The sequence below is a fragment of the Podarcis tiliguerta genome (assembly GCF_965153285.1).
Source record: "Podarcis tiliguerta genome assembly, chromosome: 10".
Lineage (NCBI taxonomy): Eukaryota > Metazoa > Chordata > Lepidosauria > Squamata > Lacertidae > Podarcis > Podarcis tiliguerta.
The window spans coordinates 7,013,790-7,034,106 of record NC_139543.1 but is presented as its reverse complement, the minus strand read 5'-3'; the positions used below and the strand labels follow the sequence as shown (position 1 = coordinate 7,034,106).

Below are 20,317 nucleotides of genomic sequence, written 5' to 3'. Positions count from 1 at the left end.
GAAGGCAGAGTTTAAAAAGGCTGCATACACACAGAAGCTAAGCAATTCTCGTTATTGTCAATCTAATCTAATCTAAATATAGATGCACATCAAGTCAATTCCCAGCATTCGATCACACTTTAGCTTCACACCAAGGCCTGAAACAGATTGTCATTGTTGTTAAAATCTATATACTGTCCTTCATCCGTAGGTCTCAGGGCGGATCACAACTTAAAATTGCAATATAAAAAAAATGCAAAATACGTAATAAAAATAAGAACATGACTAAACCAATAACAGCACATTGAAAAGGGCATTGGATGTCAATGAGCCAAAGGAACATTTTCGCCTGGGGCCTAAAGATGTATAATGAATGTGCCAGGCAAACCTTCCCGGGGAGGGGATTCCATAAATGGGGATCCACTGCGGAAAAAGCCTTTTCTCATGTTACCACCCTCCAGACCTCTTGTGGAGGAGGCACATGAAGAAGGGCCTCAGAGGTTGATCTCAGGGTCCCAGTAGGTTCCTATGGAGAGCGGTGGTCCTTGAGGTACTGCGGTCCTGAGATGTGATGCCAGCCATGACTAAGCTTGTCATGTGACCTGTCACATTTAAATGTACTCACCACACTCACCTGCAAATCAGCCAGCATATGTGGTAAGTACCTTTAAATTTGATAGGTCATCCACGGAAGTTTTATGTTAGAAGCCCTTTACCTGTGGCTCGCAACATGTATGTTTGGGCTACGAGAAGCAAAGACCAGAATGGAGATACATAGATGGAGGCTAGGCTATGGAGTTAGTTCTCGACTCCTTTACCATGAACTGTCATTAAATTGTGAGTGGGCAAAGTAATCAGATGGCAATCTGGGATTTAAATTGTGACGGTGCTGAAACGGACCCAGAATGCTGAGTCCATATGGACAGCTTGTAACCCCACCTTGGTGGTATCTAATGCATCCCTGTACTTTTTTTTTTGCATACAAATTGCAATTTTCTCTTAGCGGGGTGGGTGTTAGGATTCATTCCCCATGCTGCAGCCATGGGATTGTGTTTATGGTGTATGTTTTCATTCCACATTGTGGGAAGTGACGGAGACAGGATGTTTCAATTACTGTGTTTCTGTGATGTAGGACATTTGTCCTTTGTTTTTGTTTTTTGCTGCCTTATGCTGAAGAGGAAGGAGTGAGTTACAATGCTCTGAGTGTATATATGTAAATAAACGTAGTTTAGTCAAAAAGCTGCGCTACTGAGTCTGTACGCTGACTGCCTTTACTCTGCTGATCCTGAAGTGCGCTGATGCCTCTGAGGTATCAGTCACTGTGATGTTCGGGCTGGAGAAAGATTTTGAATCTCCTGAACAACCGACCAGGAGGGAGAGAACATGCCAGTCGGGCATGTGTCTCTGCAGGACTACTACTCATGTGGAGGACCTCCTGACAGTGGGAGCTAGTAAAGCACTGTCCTTGGGGACAATATTGTAGTGGAGAGGAAGAAAAACTGAAAGGAGGGGGGCACCAGTTCGTCATGATCAGCCTTTTCATCATGTGATGACCACACAGAAGGGGTGAAAACTAAGGATATCCCCCCACAGGACTTTAGCTTTTGGAAACTAAAACATGTGGATGAAATGATGGACAGGGTAGATGTGGGCAGGTGAGGACAAACAGGCTGGATGTTGCAATAAAAAGACATAAAAAGGTTGCATAACATTCCACATACAGTACAGCAAAATCTTGGTTTCCAAGTAGACTTCCCTTCCAGTAATTTAAATGCTAAGTCAGCAAGACTAGTTTTAAAGAAATATTTGAAGAGATATTAAAAAGGGGAGGAAAGAGCTTCTCCACAAGTCAGAGCTAATTATTTTGATCAAAGATTAAACCACATATGAGATAAGCCGATGTTCTCAAACATACACTAATTTATATACAATTCTCCACGAGGAACTGGAATAACTAACGGGATGGTTTTCGGTCTCAAAGGCTTATTTATGCCATGGGCTATCATTGCAAAATTACTGCGACTGCTTTAAGCACCTCACCCTACAAAATTGTTATTCACATATCCATGTAATGACTACTCAAGTCGAGTTCATCAACAGCATTCACAAGCCAGCACACTTAATTATGGCCGCTGTCTCAATGAACTGAACCTTATGGCCATTTTCCACTTTTACAGTTCACACTATTTATAGCTTATAGGCAAAAAGCAATCATTTTGGCTCTCCAGAAAACAGCATGACTAAGGAGCAATTCATCCAATACATCACATATGTGCTTTTAAATATATATTTGTATTCCTCCCTTCATTCAAAGACCAGCAATTTAATACCCACAGTAGAGGGTGCAGCCAATTTGTATGAGAAAAGCGGGGGGGGGGACCACTTCCCTCCTTTTAATCTCACATTAAGTGTCTGCCGAACTAAAGCCCCTTCCGTCAGCGGAGAGACACAAATAAAACACAGGCCTCTCAAATTTATTAAGGAATACACGCCTTCCCTTCCCAGATTGGAATCCACACCATCAGCTGCAATCTCAGATTAACTGTATCCAGGCACACTCTCCTATGGACAAATCATACAGTAACGTGCGAACAGCGCTGAACATAAGGTCCAGTCAGCAACCACATGTGATTGCAACAACTGGAAAAAAATGGCGTAAATTGTGTCTGCGACTGGTGACACATTGTCTGCTCACACGATCTTGTAGCTGAGGTCAGCTAGGAGCACTTGCATGATTCAGCCCTTGGTCTTATTGCTTATACTACCCACCAATGGCGTGTGGTGAAACTCTTCGTAGGGGAACAGTGAGGGTCAGAGGTGCCAGGTTGCAAGGGTGATTTGGGGAGGGGACATTGTGTGTGTGAGCATCGTGCCTCCTTCCCTAAGACAGGCAGAAGCTTCCTGGGCTTTGGGAATGAGGTGCCAGGGCTCTGACAGGATGCTGGTAGCCTCTAGCCTCCTTCCCAAAGCTGGGCAGGCTTTGGGAAGCTGGCCGGAGGGCTCTTGGACCCAACAGAGCATCACACCTCCCTCCCTAAGCTGAGCAAAAGCCTCCTGGGCTTTGGAAAGTGACAGCATCCTGACATAGATTGTCCCGAGTGAATCTCCACCCCCCATCTCTCCCACTTCCTCATTCGTCATCCTCACCACCTCCTCTATGGGTGCTGCTAAGTGCCCTCTGTCTTTGAGCTCTTTGCTCTCCTACTTTTAAGGTGTGCTTGTCTTTTGTATGGTACCTAATAAAGCAACATACAGTGGTGCCTCGCAAGACGAAAAGAATCTGTTCTGCGGGTCTTTTCGTCTTGCGGTTTTTTCGTCTTGCGAAGCAAGCCCATTGACGGAGTAGCGCTATTAGCGCTATTGACATTTTAAAGGCTAAAAACGGCTTTTTAAGGGGTGGGAGATTAGCGGTTTTGCTGCTAAAATGCTTTTAGCAGCTTAGCGATTCAAAATAAGGGGTTTTGGAGCGGGGGGGGGGAATCAATTTTTTTCGTCATTTCTCGTCTTGCGAAGCAAGCCCATAGGGAAATTCGTTTTGCGAAGCGCCTCTGCAGACGGAAAACCCTTTCGTCTTGCGGGTTTTCCGTCTTGCGAGGCATTCATCTTGCGGGGCACCACTGTATAAGATGATATTCAGTAACAGATGTCTATAGAATTTTCAGCCATAGAAAATGAGTGTGCATACATGTAAACTTTATGAGACATAAAACTCCACTTAGAAATCAGAGGCATGCTTTTTTTAGACCGGAATTTCTTTCAAACTAAGAAAATACACTGTGATACTTTCTCCTATCCTGGAATAAGAAAGCGGTTGTTGTTAGTGTAAAGGAGGTGCCCCTTGGAGTTCCCTGTATTCCCTGTGCCACAATGATAAGCTTCCACAAGGATTTAAGATAAATAAATTGTGTCTCAATCACATGCTAATAAAAGAATATCCATGTTTTATTCTTTGTTGCGCTGGAACATTCAAAGATTTCCAGGACTTTTAAAGTGCAGCCAGTTTACAACAAGTGAGCCCCCTAAGCAAGTTATTAGCACACATTTTAGACAGTGGCGTAGCGTGGGGGGTGCAGGGGGGGCCGGCCGCACCGGGCGCAACATCTTGGGGTTAGGGGGCGCAATTCCACGGGTTAGGGGGCGCAAATCCATGGGTTAGGAGGCACAAATCCACGGGTTAGGGAGCGCAAATTACTTGCCTTGCCCCGGGTGCTGACAACCCACGCTACGCCACTGATTTTAGATTAAACCAATTGATAAATTAATTCTCTTAAACATTCATAGCAGGTGATAAAATAGCATAAACTTTATTTTTAGTGCATAACTCAATTTCCATAATTCCTGGAATCTCTGATTGAGTATCTAGTGCTCCCCAAAGGCCTCCTTAAAATACCCATTGGCCTGGTCCCAGTGCATACATTAATCAAGCTATAAAACAGGGAGTTATCATTTTTAAAGAGACCTTGGAGAGTCATTGAAGAAAAGGCAACTGACACTTCCATAAAGACCCTGCAATAAGAGATGAAAAATCAAGGGAAGTCAATAACTAAAATGAGATTGCTTAAAGTTTATTGCTAGATTATCATTCCTATCTGTTAATATATGCTTGTGTCTCCTAGTTTTATATCAATGAATGAAGTCCAGAAATAGATTGTGCTGACAGCCTCGAGTCACTGAGAAACACTGTTGATAACTTTGCAGTCAAACAGAGTTGATAGTGAAGGGTGGAGTTGGGAGGGTATTTTGATCTTCTAACCTAGTACAGCAGAAGCTAAACATTTTATTTTTGAACTATGCCAGCAATGAAAATTTCTCAATTAGCATTTTGCCCAGTTGTCACAATCTTCTTCAGGGGCAATCTGCAACTAGTTTTAATCTCCCTTCAGTCTTGCGATATTTGCCATTTTATACTCAATATTAGAATAGCAAATAGAAGGGGAAGAAATGGAGGCAGTGAGAGATTTTACTTTTTTGGGCTCCATGATCACTGCAGATGGTGACAGCAGTCACGAAATTAAAAGACGCCTGCTCCTTGGGAGAAAGGTGATGGCAAACCTAGACAGCATCTTAAAAAGCAGAGACATCACCTTGCCAACAAAGGTCCGTATAGTTAAAGCTATGGTTTTCCCAGTAGTGATGTATGGAAGTGAGAGCTGGACCATCAAGAAGGCTGATTGCCGAAGAATTGATGCTTTTGAATTATGGTGCTGGAGGAGACTCTTAAGAGTCCCATGGACTGCAAGAAGATCAAACCTCTCCATTCTGAAGGAAATCAGCCCTGAGTGCTCACTGGAAGGACAGATCGTGAAGTTGAGGCTCCAATACTTTGGCCACCTCATGAGAAGAGAAGACTCCCTGGAAAAGACCCTGATGTTGGGAAAGATGGAGGGCACAAGGAGAAGGGGATGACAGAGGACAAGATGGTTGGATAGTGTTCTCCAAGCTACCAGCATGAGTTTGACCAAACTGCGGGAGGCAGTGGAAGACAGGAGTGCCTGGCGTGCTCTGGTCCATGGGGTCACGAAGAGTCGGACAAGACTAAACGACTAAACAACAACACTCAATATTTGTCTTTTGTAATGCTTTACTTTATTATTTCAGTGCTGATAAAATTGTAAATGTTAGGGGTTAGGCTGAGTTTGAGAGGACAAAAAACAAACAAGCTACATACTGTAAATGGGGCAGCGTTTATAGACAATTAAAACTTGAAAACTAAGGAAGGATGAATCTATCAGATTCAGTTACTCAGTTATCTTTTTCATTTTTCCAATCTTAATTTCAGTTTGCCCATATCCACAGGAAAATTATAAGCATTTTCGAGAGTATTTCACCCAGTATATGCATTTTTGTTTGCAATTTTGCCCAATAAACACATTTTTGGCAAGTAATTTACCCTAATACACACATAATTGTGCATACTTTCCCCTACAATGTGCTTTGTTCCATGCGTTTTTTGTTTGGAAAGCTCTGCTGCAATATTCAGAGAAGTGAGATTTTCTAAAAGTAGCTGCACTTCATTCATGTACCGGCTTGGGAAGCGTGAATTGTTATTGAAAGGCCCATTTTAAAGAGAGAGAGAGAGGGAAAAAAACCCCTATATTACACTATAATAGAAAGGGTAATAAAAAAAGGGAAATCATTATATTTGCTAATACACAAAGGCAAAGATGCAATGAAAACAACTAAATAATACATACTTCTTGCAGAAACCTTTATTTTCACTACCAAATACCCTATCATTTTTAAATGAAATGAAAATGCCCCCCCCCCAATTACTGGGGAGGGGTGAGTGTGAGAGCCTGCATGTGTGTGTGTGTGCTAATACATGTAAATAATAATATTACGTGTGTGTGTTTCTGTGTGTGTGTGTGCGCTAATACATGTAAATAATAATATTACAGAATTGTAGAAATAGATGGGACCACGAGGGTCATCTAATCCGAACCCCTGCAACCCAGGAATCTTTTGCGCAACATGGGACTTGAACCCACAACCCTGGGATTAAGAGTCTCATGCTCTACCGACTGAGCTATCCATGCTGTCTGGGTGTGTGCAGTGCAGTGCAGTACTGGATGGTGGGGCATGATATCGCTGCCCTTGCTGCTGCTTACTGGGATGTAGCCGATCTGGTGAACATGTGCATGCTGCATATATGGGTTTGTGGTGTGTGCTGCATGTGTGCCGTATTTCCCCCCCCCCCCCCACGCACTGGGATGTGGCCCCCATAAAACTGGTCATGAAAGAATCTGGCCCTTGCTTCTGCTTTATGCTTTCTCCCTTAGCACATTTTTGTTCCTATCCGTTTTTAAAAGATGTTGCTTTGCCAATAAAAAGGCTCAACGCCGTATAAATTTATCTATTTCCGAACACAACTGCTCGCACTTATTTCTTTCACAATGCCACCTTTATCACATGCAAATCATAACGCGAGGAAGCCGGCATTTGTTTATATCAACCTTTTCACAAACGCTTCTCTATCCTAAAATGAACTTTTTTCTCTTGACTCCATTAAAAAAGAAAATTATATTTGATTCTTCTGTTTGAGGGCCAACCAACTGAAAAGGCATCAGATTCCTTGATTAGTTGGTGGAGAAAAACTTAATGCATGGGGGGGGGCAGGGTTTTGGCTTTCAGGATTCCTTCATATTAACATTATTTATGTTCCTTCTCCAGGTCCCCCGTTATGGGTCTGCCATGACGCACCTTCCTTCAAGTCTCTCATTTACCGCCATCTACTTGCCGCCAACATCAAAAAAACGAAGATCATGGCCACTGGTCCCATCACCTCCTGGCAAATAGAAGGGGAGGAAATGGAGGCAGTGAGAGATTTTACTTTCTTGGGCTCCATGATCACTGCAGATGGTGACAGCAGCCACGAAATTAAGAGACGCCTGCTTCTTGGGAGGAAAGCAATGACAAACCTAGACAGCATTTTAAAAAGTAGAGACATCACCTTGCCAACAAAGGTCCGTATAGTAAAAGCTATGGTTTTCCCAGTAGTGATGTATGGAAGTGAGAGCTGGACCATGAAAAAGGCTGATCGCCGAAGAATTGACGCTTTTGAATTATGGTGCTGGAGGAGACTCTTGAGAGTCCCATGGACTGCAAGAAGATCAAACACATCCATTCTTAAGGAAATCAGCCCTGAGTGCTCACTGGAAGGACAGATCGTGAAGCTGAGGCTCCAATACTTTGGCCACCTCATGAGAAGAGAAGACTCCCTGGAAAAGACCCTGATGTTGGGAAAGATGGAGAGCACAAGGAGAAGGGGACGACAGAGGACGAGATGGTTAAACAGTGTTCTCGAAGCTACAAACATGAATCTGACCAAACTGCGGGTGGCAGTGGAAGACAGGAGTGCCTGGCGTGCTCTGGTCCATGGGGTCACGAAGAGTCGGACACGACTGAACGACTAAACAACAACTTGCCGCCGTGTTTTCTACAGATAGAGGCATGGCTCAGGCATAAAGCTGCCCCTCCCAAGACACTGTGGTTGGCTGGAATTTCAATAAACCTGAGTTTGAGCACTCCCTCTTCCCTTAGCTTGAGAGGATATGCCATGGTTTGTTAATGTCTAAACTGCCCTCAGGGCCAGCCCACCCTTGAGGCAAAGTGAGGTGAGTGCCTCAGGTGGTAGGTTCTGCATACCCCTCAACTGTCCTGCAACATCTAGGAATTCCAGAAGCCACCCCAGCTTCTGGATCTCAGGAGATCCCATTTTAGCTCCCATGAGATCACAGATCCAAAAGGCACTGTTTTGGGGAGTTCTGCTCTTGCGCAGGAGTGTCCCCCCCTGAAAGGTGCATGTCCCAATTTTCGTGTTGGAGGGTATGGTTCTGAAGGCAGCAGATCTAGATCTAGGTCTTTATTTTCCCCTTGTCCCCAATGTAGATCTACGCTCGCCCCTTCTTCTCTAGCAGCGAAGGGCTGCCATTTTGTGGTTTGCCTCAAGTGCCAAGACGTCTTGGGCCCGCCCAGTCAGGTACTGTGGACTGCTCTGTTCTGAGGTCTCAGATGGGCAGTTAAGAAGCCTCTAGCCTGACTAGGCCTGGTTCTGACAACAGGTCTGTATAATTTACAAACCTTATTATGTGGGGGCCACAGTAGACTTACAATGGCAGGGATTACACTCATAGATATTGTTCTCTTAGGTTTAGGCATAACCTGAATGGGTATTTATAGTTTTAAGCCCCACCATGCCTAAAACAGAATATGTGACAAGGGCTATATGTATGCACTGTACATGCATGGACATTTGTGGTGCCCTTCAGCTGTTTTCGACACTTTGGGCTGATGGGAGTTGTAGACCAAAACAGCTGGAAGGCTGGGGAAGACTGATGTAGCAATCGCCCACTCGCCTTTTCAGGGGGAACAATGAGAAAATCAAATGTGCATTCGACCTTTGTTCTATATCTTACATTTTAGGTGTAAATGTAAAGGGACTCCTGACCATTAAGTCCAGTCGTGGCCGACTCTGGGGTTGTGGCGCTCATCTCGCTTTACTGGCTGAGTCCAGCATGACTAAGCTGCTTCTGGCGAACCAGAGCAACGCACGAAAACGCCGTTTACCTTCCTGCCGGAGCAGTACCTATTTATCTACTCCCACTTTGACGTGCTTTCGAACTGCTAGGTTGGCAGGAGCAGGGACTGGGTGCAAATAAGGCCTTGGCCCAGTATACCTGAAGGAGTGTCTCCATCCCCACCGCTCAGCCCCGAAACTGAGGTCCTCCTCCGAGGGTCTTCTGCTGGTTCCCTCACTGCAAGAAACAAAGTTACAGGGAACCAGGCAGAGGGCCTTCTCGGTAGTGGCACCCTCCCTGTGGAGGTTGTCAAGGAGATAAGGAACTACACAAGTTTTAGAAGACATCTGAAGGCAGCCTTGTATTGGGAAGTTTTTAATGTTTGATGTTTTACTATGTTTTTATATATGCTGTAATCTGCCTAGAGTAGCTGGGGAAACCCAGCCAGAGGGGCGGGGTATTATTATTATTATTATTATTATTAATAATAATAATAATAATGAGTCATCTACCAGCTGTACTTCTTGCAAATGTGCAAAATGTTCAGATATGAATAATTATCCTGTATACTTTGAGATTGGGCTATTATACCAAAAGAAAGTATGGCGAACAACCACTAACATTTAATGATGATATTAAATGATGCTTCTGAATAGTAGATGCCCTTTCAAATAAATATATTTTAAAGTACTTAAATGGTACTTTATTCAAATATACAATATTTTACTACAAACACAAAACAGCAAATAGGAAGCTACTCAACCTTCTACTTGTTCCGTTTATTTGAGTCTACACAAGTGTAAGCAGTGAATGATAATTCATTTTCATTTTTGATGTGCTAACTTCAATTTATAATGCTTATCTAATTCATCTAATTACAAGAAGCAGAGCATCCATCACTATCTTTTAAGATACAGCCTGGTTCAGTTGTGCTGTGACTGATACGTAATAAAACTATTAAAAACCGATTTGTTTCTTAATTAAAAAACAATTTGTTTGATTAAAAAGCACAAATTGTTTCTTAATTTTCTCCACTTACTGTTCCTAATTGATTTGGATGTATTTAAGACATGCTTTTAATCTTTCTTTTGATTTTTAAGAAGGCTGTTTGCCTCTGTCCATTTCATACCCTGACACAAAAAACCTTTGGTTTCGGGGTCGTTGTTTTGCAAATCTTTGCATAGACTCCTCTATTCAATACCTTTAAGTAGAAACCAGAACCCTGCAAATGGGTCTGATGAAATGGAAAAGAGTGAATTTATTTATTTTAGGTAAAGGTAAAGGTACCCCTGCCCGTACAGGCCAGTCTTGACAGACTCTAGGGTTGTGCGCTCATTTCACTCTATAGGCCGGGAGCCAGCGCTGTCCGCAGACACTTCCGGGTCACGTGGCCAGCGTGACAAGCTGCATCTGGCGAGCCAGCGCAGCACACGGAACGCCGTTTACCTTCCCGCTAGTAAGCGGTCCCTATTTATCTACTTGCACCCGGGAGTGCTTTCGAACTGCTAGGTTGGCAGGCGCTGGGACCGAGCGACGGGAGCGCACCCCGCTGCGGGGATTCGAACCGCCGACCTTTCGATCGGCAAGTCCTAGGCGCTGAGGCTTTTACCCACAGCGCCACCCGGGTTTATTTTATTGAGCAAAAAAATTATTTACTGCATGATAGTAATAAAACCTCGGTGGTTTTAATTGTAAGATGCATTCTGTTACCAGGTGAATTTCAGCTCACACCTGTGGGAAAGAACAACTAAAGCAGATTTGGTGAAACAATTGGTGTGACATTGGTTGTGTCTTGGTGCTGTGCTTTTCTGCAAAGCAGTTCAACAATCAAGTGGGAGGGTCCAGGAGATCAACAACAACAACAACAACAACAACCCTATACTTTTGTACAGCTCTAATCAGCCTCATAACGGCGTTTCCATGCGCTGCTCTGGTTTTGCCAGAAGCGGCTTAGTCCTGCTGGCCACATGACCCAGAAGCTGTACGCCGGCTCCCTCAGCCTGTAAAGCGAGATGAGCGCCACAACCCCAGAGTCGTTCGCGACTGGACTTAATTGTCAGGGGTCCCTTTACCTTTAATCAGCCTCACAGTGTCCCTAAAATGTTGCCATGCCCAAGGTGGGGATATTATTTGAGGCTTGGGGAGAGGAAAAGGTGAACAGCAAGGTTCAAACGTCTCTTCTTAGCTAAGTCTATTTAAGATTGTGTGTAACTTCCATATATCTTGCAATAACTGGAGATATAGATATTATTCAAGAACAACAATGTCTGGTCTGAAACACATTGGTAAGGAGGACAATTACTCCCCTGTCATTCCATAATGGCATCCCAGTCAGAGTCGTCTACAACAACTGCAGACCATGTTTACTCTGATGTTATGTCTAATTCTACTGGACTTACTACGAGGTGCCGTATTTTTTGCTCTATAAGACTCACTTTTTCCCTCCTAAAAAGTAAGGGGAAATGTGTGTGCGTCTTATGGAGCAAATGCAGGCTGCGCAGCTATCCCAGAAGCCAGAACAGCAAGAGGGATCACTGCTTTCACTGCGCAGCGATCCCTCTTGCTGTTCTGAATTCTGGGATTAAGAATATTTTTTTCCTTGTTTTCCTCCTCCAAAAACTAGGTGCGTCTTGTGGTCTGGTGCGTCTTATAGAGCAAAAAATAAGGTAAGTGTGCACTGTATGGCCTGATCATTTGTGTATTTATTTAAAAGAAATTCAGTTAATTCAGTGGGTTTTGGTAGTTTGTGTACACAGAAATACAAGTTTTTAAATTATGATCTATTCCCTCTTCTCAGGGTTTCACCTGCAAAATGTACAAACATATCAGATTCTATGTGAACTCTCAGATAATTTCTGAGATGGCTGTCTCCTGGTATCCCTTGATCAACTCCAGGGTTTCAAGGTTAAGATTTCCTAAGGTTGCAAGTTTAACACCATGGCATATTTAGGTAGCCTTTTTTGTTTGTTTGTTATCCAAATCAGTTGTTATAGAAATCAATTTATACAGAGCAGCCTCTTCATAGCTGAGCAGCCACCTCTGCAAATTCCAGGGTTGATTTACTGCTTCCATTCCACACACTCTTTTTAGTGGAGCATAAAATTGAAAGGCTTATGTCAAACTCATTGGCACGTGGACACATTCAAGACAAAATTAATTTTAAGGGCACTTACAGGATACAAAAATCTAAGCAATGCTTTACAAATCTACGGCACAATTTACAGCACTTTAGGAAAAAAGGCTTGCGCAGAAGAGAAGATTGGATGCTTTCTAATCTATCAGAATCTCGTTAGCTATAGTTCAGTTTGGAGAAGGCAAGGAATGGCAGGAATCGTTTTTGGGTGACAGAGGGAGATTCCTGGTGTTCCTTACCTTCTCTATCCTGCAACACAACAACAACAACAACAACAACAACAACAACAACAACAACAACAACAACAACTTATTATTTGTACCCTGCCCATCTGGCTGGGTTTCCCCAGTCACTCTGGGCAGCTTCCAACAAAGATGAAAAATACACTAAAATGTCACATATTAAAAACTTCCCTGAACACAAATGTCGATGACAAAAGCGCTTGCTGTTCTGCAGAACTTTGCGAAAGGGGATGGGCAGAATTGGTTGTGACCAGCAAATAACAGCAGCTAGGAAAGCAAGTCAAGTTTTGTGTGGAGTCCTGCCAATAAAATATGCATATCAACATTTTAAATGCGGACAGTGTCTTACCTCCTTGCCATGCCTTTGCTGATGACACCACAATAAAGCCTCTCCTCCCTACAAGAAGGGAGGGGTTGTGGGCGGGACGCAATGTCTGCCTCATGCAGGGGGCGTTATGCCCCATGCCTCCCGCTCACCTGGCTGGCGCACCACGCCCACAGGTAAGCGCCCAACCAGGCAGCTTGGAGGGGGCGTGGTTTGCAGTTTAACTTACTGCTGTGCCAGCCATATGGCCTCATTCCTTCCGTTAAAGGAATCCGGCGGTCGTGGATCCTGTCCGATGCCTGTGTGGCGGGGGGCCATGGGACGACTCTCGGTGACATCAGGGGAGAGCTTATAATAATAATAATAATAAATTTTATTTATATCCCGCCCTCCCCAGCCAAAGCCGGGCTCAGGGCGGCTAACAACACTAAAATAGTGCAACATTATAAAACATTATAAAATTAATTAAAATCAAAATTGATGGCAACCATAAACTAAAGTTTTGTAAAGATTGCCAAAGGAAGGAGTCAGGCTGCACCCTGACCAAAGGCCTGGTGGAACAGCTCTGTCTTGCAGGCCCTGCGGAAAGATGTCAAGTCCTGCAGGGCCCTTGTCTCTTGTGACAGAGCATTCCACCAGGTTGGAGCCGCAGCTGAAAAATACATTTTAGTGTATTTTTCATCTTTGTTGGAAGCCGCCCAGAGTGGCTGGGGAAACCCAGCCAGATGGGTGGAGTACAAATAATAAATTATTATTATTATTATTATTATTATTATTATTATTATTATCTGGGGGAACACGTCCTCCAACAGGGAAAGCTACCTATTTTGGCTCCTACTGACTTTCTTTTTTTTAATCTTAGCACACCTCCTAAAATCAACCTGCAGGTCTGTAAATATAAAAAACTGCCTAGTTAATACTTAAGTTAAGGTTGTATAACATCCACAAATCCTCACTGCTTGTTGCAGAAACCGGGCTACTATTGCATTTGTTCTACCTTACATTTGCCTGAATGCCACTCCCTACTAACAACCAACTGATTAATAAACTTGGATTGAATTGTCTGATACCAGGGGCAGTGCAAAAGAACAGGTGCTACTGATTCTATTTGTCTCTGTCCACAGGGGTGCAGTCTCTCTACGAGTGGCGATTTCTGGAATCTCCCTTGCAGTATTGCCAAAAGTAGCTCAAAAGGGGTGTCATCAGCAGAGTCTTGCTCGTGTGTACACCCTTGCGTTGATTCGGGTTGGTCAAATGTGAGGTTAGTTGCCATTGGCTGTGCATTGGCAAAAGATGAAAGCTTCAGTAAGAGCCTAAGATTGAACACTGAACAATATGTGCAACAAAGGTGCTAGAGAAATCATTGAAAAGCTTCAACCACTGTAATTTCAAGATGGCTAGTGACCAGATAGCCTGTGATGAGCATTGGCAGGTTGAAATATACTCAGTCGCAAAGTGATTTCATGCTCTGTATTCAGCTCATAGTGGTGAGGAGGAATGAATGAAAGTCCCCTCAAAGTATCTGCTTTATATACATTATTTACACAATGGGCTTCACATGATTGGCTAATTCCGGAATTCTACTGTAAGCCAATCAGGTTGTGGATTTGCTTCTATCTGGAGAATGATTGGGTGGTTCCTGCCAAGCAATCATACTGCTGCATTGTTCTAGGACCAATCAGACTGCTGCATTCTGAATCCTATTGTTCTAGGACCAATCAGACTGCTGCGTTTTGGATTCTATTGTTCTAGGACCAATCAGACTGCTGCAGTTTGGATTCTATTCAACTCAGTACATAACACAGGTCTTCACTTAGAGACAGTGTCTCTGTAAAACTTCTACTGCTGTGGCTGCATGCCTTTGAATGCTTGCACATTTCATATCTCCCAATAATGAAAGGAAATAAAATCAAACTAATAATTCCAGGGACCTATTTGGCTATTCTGACTTCCACAAATGTGTACATAAGATTCAACACAGATTCTATTAATGGTTGGAAATAAAGATGAAAGAATGTTGATACATTTACAGTTTAATTGAAAGGGCACTAGTGCAACTGGGATTTTAGAGTTCACAGAAACTGTACAGTACACTTCAGTGCTACATGAGTTCTTGACTTTGAGAGAAAATATATTCTCTTTCAAGATTTACTTTCAAGCTCCCCAATTATAATGGGTGCCCTAGAAAAATTTGCAGCATATTGTCAGCATCTATCATCTACAAAAGATAGCAATAAGTAATATATCTAGAGAACTGCCCAAGATAATCAAGATTCTGCACAGTAGGAAGCCACTATAAGACCCAAACGTAGGTAGATTCTGGTAATGTAAAGTCTTAGATTAATTAGCTGGCTGTGAATAGGAATACTGAATAAAAATCTTACATTAGGGAGACTAGAAGGGGGTCGTTTCAAAATGGCTGCCTGGAGGCAGAGATGTGTAGGAACAAACAAGAGTACTCCTTAAACTAGCTAATTACTGGAAGGAGGCAGATCTGGTATAGTTCATCAACAATGAATTTCTGCACTGTGCGTTATGTGTATTCAGTGGCGTAGCGTGGGTTGTCAGCACCCGGGGCAAGGCAAGTAATTTGCACCGCCTAACCCGTGGATTTGCGCCCCCTAACCCATGGATTTGCGCCCCCTAACCCCCAGATGTTGCGCCCGGTGCGGCCGGCCCCCCCTGCACCCCCCACACTACGCCACTGTGTGTATTCCAAGGGAAGGATCATAGGGGAAGCAGAAGCCACAAGGGAAGGCTGAGAGTGGACAGAATCCAGAATTATTGTTTGGGATCTCTGTCAAATACTTGGTGATGGAGAGGAGGGTTTGAAGGGGGAAGGGCCAAAGGTCATTGGTAGAGAATCCACTCTGCATTCAAAAGAGCCTTGGCTCAATCCCTGGTCATTGGAGACCATGCTGAACTATATGGACCAATGGTCTGGCTCTGTATAAGGCAGCTTTCTATGTTTTCCTAAAGCAAAGAAGGTATCTAGAATGTCAGTGGGATTTGCCTTTCCCAAACATGGCTGATGAGTGCAAAGGCATCTGGGAAGCAAGAGGAGTTCAGTGTGTATCAGTGATGGTTTCAACCACAATGGGTGTTAAGGTATTGACCAGTGGTCTGGACAGTGGCTCATTCATGGTGCCTATCCAGAGGTCTTCACTGCCAAACTTTCCAGGGAATAAACCAGACTCTTTGGGCAAAAATTCACAGGAGGTAGATATGTGCAAAACTCATGTTGCCATAGTCCATACACTCCTAACCAAGAAATAGTTTGTCAAGAAAAGTTTGTCACGGCTAAAATTGGCCGCTGTTACTTTAATGCTTGGGACGCGGGTGGCGCTGTGGGTAAAACCTCAGTGCCTAGGACTTGCTGATCGTATGGTCAGCGGTTCGAATCCCCGAGGCGGGGTGAGCTCCCGTCTTTCGGTCCCAGCTCCTGCCCACCTAGCAGTTCGAAAGCACCCCTAAGTGCAAGTAGATAAATAGGGACCGCTTTGTAGTGGGAAGGTAAATGGCATTTCCGTGTGCTGCACTGGTGCTGGCTTGCCAGAGCAGCTTCGTCACACTGGCCACATGACCCGGGAGTGTCTCCGGACAGCGCTGGCCCCCGGCCTCTTAAGTGAGATGGGCGCACAACCCTAGAGTCGGACACAACTGGCCCATACGGGCAGGGGTACCTTTACCTTTATCTTTACTTTAATGCTTAAAAAGCTGGGTCAGTATGAGTCAGCGATCTGCACCGGGTTGTATATATAGAGTGAGATGTGAGTGAAATGTTAGTTTGGGTTGGTTGGTTGGGTAGTGAAAACTGGTAGTGTTGATGTGTACAGTTGGTCAGTCGCTTTTGCAGAAAGACTTTTAAGAATAAAAGCAGAAAGTACTCTGCAAGGATATTCTTCTCGTGGACTCTTTTATGCTGACAAGGGTCCGAGGACCAGGCTGAGGCAACAAAGGGAGGTCAGAACCCTTTTTTTAAAAAAAACAAACACTGACAAAGTTTTGTCCCTGGTAAGCAATTTATGATACACTTCTCTGTTTATATCCACAGAATCACTGAGTTGGAGAAGGGCCTTGTGAGCTATTGATCTAATCTAATCACCTGCTTGATGCCGGAAATCCAGGGCTTGGGCATCTCCAACAGATAGGCTTTGCTGCTGCTGTGATAACGTCTTAATAAAAAGTTTCAAAGAAAATGCTGTGCTTGACAGTCTGGTGTGACCTGGCAGAAAACGTTCAACTGAATCTGACAAGCAGGAAATCAGTCTTCTATGGTGAGATCTTGCAAGGAAAGAGTGGCTTGGAGTCTTTCTGTTTCTGTGAATTCCTGGTTAGCACAGACTGGCATGTCTATGCTGATTTTTCATGGCTGTCAGGGGCTATCCCTTAGAGAGGTAGTCCTTGCCCTGTCTACACAGACCCCACAGCTACCTCTGAAAAGAAACATAGCACCAAAACAGAAATCATCATTATTTCCTAGCCCTGGGAAGAGGTAAAGGTACCCCTGCCCGTCAGGGCCAGTCGTGACCGACTCTAGGGTTGCGCGCTCATCTCGCTCAAGAGGCCGGGAGCCGGCGCTGTCCGAAGACACTTCTGGGTCACGTGGCCAGCGTGACGAAGCTGCATCTGGCGAGCCAGCACCAGCGCCGCACACGGAAACGCTGTTTACCTTCCCGCTATAAAGCGGTCCCTATTTATCTACTTGCACTTAGGGGTGCTTTCGAACTGCTAGGTTGGCAGGAGCTGGGACCGAACGACGGGAGCTCACCCCGTCGCGGGGATTCGAACCGGCGACCTTACGATCAGCAAGTCCTAGGCATTGAGGTTTTACCCACAGCGCCACCCGCGTCCCTAGGGAAGAGGTAAGGAGGGCAGAAATAATGTATCCTAGCTGATACCCCAGGTCACTTCTGCAAACTAAATTGATTTGTCCAAAGTAGAACAAAAAAGCACCCTGTTTTCACCCCCATCCAAAGAGCACGGCAGAATATATAAGAAAACAAAAAGGAATCCAAATGAATTTGAGGAATGTTTCATGCAGGGCCCTCTGCACTTATGGATCAGCCTCCATTTTACACCTGCTGTGAATAACCATGGGGTTCTCTCTGCTTATTCCAAGTGGGAAGCAAGAAGCAGATCAGAAAATAGTTCTCAAAAAATAAGCTGTGCATGCGCAATGGAAATCACTACTTACTGTTTGAAGAAAGCAGTTCCCGTTTCCATCACTCACTCAAAAAAGGCAGGTACCGTATTTTTTGCTCTATAAGACTCACTTTTTCCCTCCTAAAAAGGGGAAATGTGTGTGCGTCTTATGGAGCAAATGCAGGCTGCGCAGCTATCCCAGAAGCCAGAACACTAAGAGGGATTGCTGCTTTCACTGCGCAGCAATCCCTCTTGCTGTCCTGGCGTCTGAGATTCAGAATATTTTTTTTCTTGTTTTCCTCCTCCAAAAACTAGGTGTGTCTTGTGGTCTAGCGCATCTTATAGAGCGAAAAATATTGTATTTGTTGGATTAATTCTCTTAAATCACAAGTGCAGGTATGGCTAGAGACAATGAGAGTGCAAACACATCTCCCAAAACTGAAGGTGATATGACAGAGCGGGTAATTGGGAAGCTTATTTCAGCCTGGGGGGGAGGAACCAATTGAGAGTTTAACTTTGCCCGGTAAGCTAGTTTCTATCCTCTTGCACCCCTCTCTGTTCTCTTATCCAGCTAAGCAAGATACATTATCAGAACTCAAGGCCAGGGAGGGGGGTGGTCTGGGAAGGGTTATGAGAGCCAGACAGAGAGGCATTTAGCTCCCAGGCCTGAGGTCCTCCCCCTCCCTTGGTGATAAATGAACAGAGACATCATTGTCCGTGAGGAACATGGCCATCCCGCTACCATTTTTGTCCAGTTATTTGAAGTGCTTAAAAATTCTGCATCAAGAGGGAGCCAGGCAAAGCTAATGATATATCTGCTAATTTGTGTTTTTCTCATACAATGAGCAGCCCATTTAATTGTCCAAAAGAGTTTTTGCAGGCCCAGCAGGAATAAGCACTGCATCTTCCCCTCTAGGATCTGCTTTTGATGCTCAGCAACCCTAAGTCTCTATCAGCTATACAGTGGTGCCTCGCAAGACAAAATTAATTTGTTCTGCAAGTTTTTTCGTCTTGTGAATTTTTTTGTCTTGCGAAGCACCACTGTGCATTGACGGTTTCCCATAGGAATGCATTGACTTTTTTTTAAAAAGGCGCAAGACGTTTTCGTCTTGCGAAGCAAGCCCATAGGGAAATTCATCTTGCAAAGCAACTCAGAAAACGAAAAACTCTTTCGTCTTGCGAGTTTTTCATCTTGCGAGCCATTCGTCTTGCGAGGTATCACTGTAAATCTCTGCGTACATTAGTATAGTGACGACAGGTAAACATACATACCTGTGGCACTGTCTATAAATTGTATATTTTGGAAAGGCAAAATTCTTAACGGTGCATTCTCAGTTATGACATAGTGCCGTTGTTGCCACCAAAGTATCCGTTGGGGAGATGGTTGGGTTTCTATTCCTCTCACTGTGCGGATATTGTGTAGGATTGGTTCATCACATGTCTGTGTTATGTATTCCAGCACCGACTGTTGGAATCACGGGAGCGGATGTTTACTGTACTCTGTTTCCATTTGTTTTTGCTTTCACTTCTGACTCCTCTCTGAGGAAGACGAGAGAGATGAGACATGTTTTCCTTTGTTCTGCCTTATGCTTAATGAAGTAGCTTAGAGCTTACAACCCCAGCCTAGCTCTGACTGCGTTTTATCTCTGCTGGACTCTGGATGTGTGCTCAGTGTCTCCAAGGCATGAGTCACTGCCAATCGTCAGGGAAGGTGGTTCAGAACTCCCTAGAGCTGCACCCTGATGGGAGAGACAGGCTGGAAACATTCCTGGGGGTCGTCTTAGAGATGTGGTCGGGGGGGAGGGGGGAGCTGATGACATACTCAGTGATGCCCTGCCTTTTTGGACAGCTTACCTGACCCCGCCCCCGTATTGATTGTCACAGGCCCATCAATTCTTCACTTCCTCTTTGTAGCCACAGCATATGCTCAATTATATTTTATTTTCACTGAAGCACAACTGCTCCAATAAAAATGAAATTAAAATGCATGAACAAGCAACTGCTGAAAAGGAAAATTAAGGCATTTCAGGGCCCACAGCTAGCAGAGAACAGGAAATATCTCACCAAAGGACCGCTTCTTTAATGCCCATGACTAGAAGGGAAGAGGAAATGACAAAAGGCCAGTTTTGGTATAATGATGGCAAAGAGAAAGTGCTACTTCATTAATTGGAGAGACTTCCATTAAATGGAGAGACCTTTGCTGCACACCTAATCACTCTGAACTGAATGAGATTTATTTATGGGTATTTATGGCATGGAAATAGCCATTGATGGACTTTTTGTAGAGAATTCTGTATTTCATATATATCCTGCCTTTCATTCAAGGAGCTCAAAAAAAGGGTGCATGTTCCTCCCCACAATTTTTATTCTTCACAAGAACCCTGTGGGGCAGGTTAGCCTGAGAGAAGGTCACTGGTGAGCTTAATGGGTGAGAAGGGTCTCCCTAGTCCTAGCCTGACACTCTAACCAGTGGAAC

General features: G+C 44.2%; 1 protein-coding gene across 1 annotated transcript in view; it reads right to left on the bottom strand.

Moving 5' to 3' along the window:
- The window catches only part of LHFPL3 (LHFPL tetraspan subfamily member 3), a gene marked incomplete at its 5' end in the record, with an annotated part of 262,271 nt that overhangs the window by 50,950 nt on the left and 191,004 nt on the right, over window positions 1-20,317 (bottom strand). The gene's annotated exons all lie outside the window — the stretch shown is intronic.